Consider the following 4,744-nt stretch of genomic DNA (forward strand, 5'->3'; position numbering starts at 1 on the left):
TTTTTTACTATTTTTACAGGAATTAATTAATATTTTCAGTATTGTTATTTTGAGTTCAATAATTTTCTTTTTAAATCCCGAAAATGTAATATATATATATATGTATATATTTACAATATTACTGGTAAACATAGAGATAATTTTTGGCGGTAAAAGGAACCACCTACCTAATATTTGCTCTTATCAGATCGTGAATAATTAAATACCCAAGCAGACGTACAAAAGACCCTTCTGTATTGTTCTACGTTTGCACAATGATTCTCGTGTCCTTTCATAAATCATATTCCATTTTGTGTTTACAAAATTTAATACCAACGACGGTTGTATAATATAATAGCAATAAATTATAAATATAAAACAAAATTAGCCTGAACAAGTTTTTCGGTGTAATAATTAGGACGTAAAACGCAAACTACAAATTCATAACCGTTATCTTCAATCGATTACATGATTTACGTTCCATGTCGACATGCGAAACGCTTGAAAGTTTCAACTTGATATCGCGGTGAGTATATTATTATTATACTTTATTGTTTTCAGTATACTGTTGAAAAGTTAAAAGCCCAGATTAGAAAACAAATTACCGATATCGCCTTGACTTCATTAATTGGTCGAGACCCAACAGTACTCGAGTGTGAGCGTTGGGTGTGTTCCAAAAGCAAAACTATAACACGACTTATATTTTATGACTTATAACAGATTACGGCATGGCGTAACTTATTAATTTTTGTCAAAGACTTGTGGTGAAATATAACCGATATACCTTATTTTCAAAAATAAATGTATTTTTATAGATTTGTTAAAAAAAAAACAATTTAAATATAAAATATCTGTACCGTATTTGGGTCTACATCAATTAACTACAATGCTATTTCTATCAAATTTTTTCCTGTAAATTCCATTGTAGAACACCGATGTTTCATAGTAGAAAATATACCTAAATTAAAAATAAAATTAATTAATTTATTTAAAAGAGGTTTGTTATTACTTATTCGGCTTTGTGTAATATAATTTTGTTTAATACAGAAAACGGCTCATATGATTTACATATTGACGAAGTGGACAATAAAAGACCAACGAGAATAATTAAAAACATTTTCTATTTTACAATATTGATTTTAAATTATCCGCCTAGCAATTTTGTATTACTGTGTAGCGACTGCGTATAATCCATTTCCCATCTCTTTTTGTGTAGTGCTATGTAAAAATAGTGTGTTTATACTGTTTGACAGTCGAATCGATCCTTTTTTTTTTTATTTAGAATCGTTTCAGTGTACATTGAAAAATACAATCCACCATACCGGTGTACTATGAATTAGATTTAAACGTATAAAATAATGTATTATTTTTCAAATTTGGTATGGTATTTGAAATCGTATAAGATTCAAAAATGTACATATTACACAATATACATTTTTATGGTTGTCGTTGTTGCATGTCTTCGTTGTTAAATATATTCCCTACCGATTCTCTTTTACAATTTGACAACGATCATCCGCAGATGTACTCATATTATTAAATATATAATATCATGAATTGAACATATTATTTCACGCTGTCTGATTTTGATTTGATTTCATCTGGTTCGAATTTTGTATTGAGTAAATAAATCTTCAAATGGAAAATATATAAGCAAAAAAAAAGTTGTTTATAAGTGACTCGTCACTTTCGTGACAGGACAAATATTAAATTTTTATCATTGATAAAACGGGAAAAGGACAATGGTGTAACCTATTTAAGAAAAAAAAAGTTATTACTTTATTTTATATATTATTCATTGAATTTGAATTAATTTAATATATTATGTAACATTTTATGACATAATATAATCCCATTATACATGTATATGTGTGTGTAATGTAAGAAATTTATTTTCTCGGATAATATAGTTTTTTTTTTATACTTATGTTATTGTAGAATATAATATGAAATTTTGAAATATTTACTTTATTTTGTATTTTTCAAAGCTATATCAACTTTTAAAACTTAAATAGTGACGTATATATTTCATTAACTTTTTTAATTAAAAATAGTTTTCTGGAAATTTTAACTGGTCGATAATCAGTTTTGAATAATTCATTTAAAAGTTATTAGCGCTTATAATAGAATTTAATTTTAGATGAGAGGTAGATGCCGGTTGAGCAATGCACGCAAATAATAATAACTCTTCATTCCATCCTTCCTCTTGTCCTAAACTTTAATAACTTTAAAATGAATTATTCATAACTAGTTGAAATGGTCTAGTCAAAATTTTCAGCAAATTATTTCATCTTATTTCATAAAGTTAATTGTGTATATACGTTCTTACTTAAGTTTCAAACGTTTATAGCGTTCTGGAAAATACTAAAAAAGGCAAATTTTAGGTAGTTGTATAATGCTGTACGGTATCATCAATAAAATTTATAAATTATTTTAAAAAGAAAAACTAAGTAATTGTAACTAGTATCCGAGAAACTGAGTTCCTTACGTTAAATAAGTTCGTTATGCCATCCTTAATCAAATTACTTCTAATAATATATTATAAAATATTGTATTATATGATTTTAAGTAATATATTTTACATATTTATAACAATAGATCGGCTGTTAGTATTTTTGTTTAATAAAATATTTAAAAATACTTATAGATCTTATCTTACTTGTAACGAACATAAATATAAATTAATGTGGTTGTGGTGGATACTTGATCCAAATTATAAAATATTTATGTGATGTCAAGATTCCCATAGCATTCACAGTTGCATTAAATACGCGGTTGTATAATTATAAATTATAAAGCATTTTAATGATTTATACCATCCAAATGAGGCTATTGAGTGGCTTTTTTTGTCATTTTTATATGTATCACCGGTTACTTGTTTACTATTATCGTATTATTTTCACCACATCAAACCATCCTTTGTAGAACTGTACCAAATAGTATGTTATATTACAGAGAGTATAATAATATATGTAAACATTTTGGAAGTTAGCCCAACTATTATCTCCGATTGTAGATACTTGTAGATACTACAGTATATATATATACTGTAGGTAACTGTTGCTTAGCAAAATCTACATATCGTAGAATACTGGCAACGCTAGTGTAACGTCAAAGCGTATGTTCATTAAATAAAAAAAACATAATGGCTATTTATGCAAGGCTGCACGACCGATTTAAAATTAAATTGTATATTAACATTAACTAGTCGGGGTCGGTCAATATTGTGAAGTTTTAAAGCCACTATATGTTCTATAAATTTAACGTTTTTCAAATTTTAATGAATTTTCATGTCATTTGTCTTAAGTGTTAAAAGAGAAATTTTTTATTTTTAAGGAGGTATATTGTTAAAATTTAATTAAAAACGCTCTTTAAAAAAAAAATAATTTCTTGGATGTTATACTTATAAAATACTATCCAAAAATGATACATTTATAAGTAATATTGTATACTAATAAGTAATAATGTATAAATTGTAATTTGTATAGGTTACAATTTATTGTAGTAAAAATAAACAAATCATTTTTAAAATAGTAACTGGTTATTCCTACATGTGCAATTATTGAAGTTTTTACTATTTGTTGTTTTTAAATTCATTAAGTATTTACAGGCTTAGTAAATCAGTGTACTAATTAAAATCATATTATTTTTACACATAATACCTACATAAATATATTTCTACATTACTGACATTTGGCTTAAGTCTTATATCTTAAGTTTTAATCTTCACGTTTGTCTAGATAGTAACACGATGATTTTATAGACTTACGTTTATTGTACTGGAATCTGTCAGACAATGTTGGTACACTCTGTTTACTTTATAATATTATTATTTTTAAATTATATTTGCCGGTTTGAGGTATGAAATACATTTGCAACAAAATATAATTAAAGTAAACTGTAAACGATTATTACATTTTATTGTATTAATGTATATACTAAATTATGTAGTTATAAAGATTACTAGTCACCGTAAGTACATTGTTTTACTTCTTATGAAGAATTTTTTTTTTTTAAATCCCTTTACCAAATTATTGAGAAACCTATAAAGACCAACCGGACGAGAGTGAAGGGTTAGCGGTAAAGGTTGTGTTGTATAGACGAAAGGTCGTTGTTTTTTCGCCCAATAACGTTTTTAGATGCAAAAAGGTCAACGACGTATGCATTAAAACAAACGCCGCCCAACAGAAAAGCTGTTTTATCAGTTTTGTATGGAATTCAAATGGAACGGGAAGTGGATTGTGGGAAATCATTTACCGAAACGCTCATCCGTGACGATTGTAAGTTTGTTTCGTTTAAAGAAAACCTAAACGAAATACGGTCGCGCATAAAACGGACAGCAGGATTCCAACATAATCCCCGGAGTATTAGGAAATACAATAATATATATATATATATATATATATATATATGTATAAAAAATTGAATTCTATACTCTCGACCGTTGTGAGCTTAACCGGATTACTAGTATACAGTATTGTTCGCCATCGTTATGATTACCATCCACTCCATAAAATAGTTGGTCCGAATAATTTTGTTGTTAACAATGTAAAGTTTTTTCCTGCGGGACCCACGATGTCGGCAATGAGACTAAATCGATATAATCTGAATTGAAATTTACATTGGAGCACCAGTTTCCTCTTGTCCCGACATTCGAATACATATTATTCGTATTTAAACGTTATTGCTGATAAGATCTGTTATTTCACGCAAACGTTAAGACATTGTCATTAAACTATTAATTTAATTATTAAAAACCAACGCA

The sequence above is a fragment of the Adelges cooleyi genome, unplaced genomic scaffold, assembly GCF_023614345.1.
Source record: "Adelges cooleyi isolate 19-005CV unplaced genomic scaffold, UGA_ACOO_1.1 ACOO_flye_CR_arks_rails_tigmint_CR_PRNA_9, whole genome shotgun sequence".
Taxonomy (NCBI): Eukaryota; Metazoa; Arthropoda; class Insecta; order Hemiptera; family Adelgidae; genus Adelges; species Adelges cooleyi.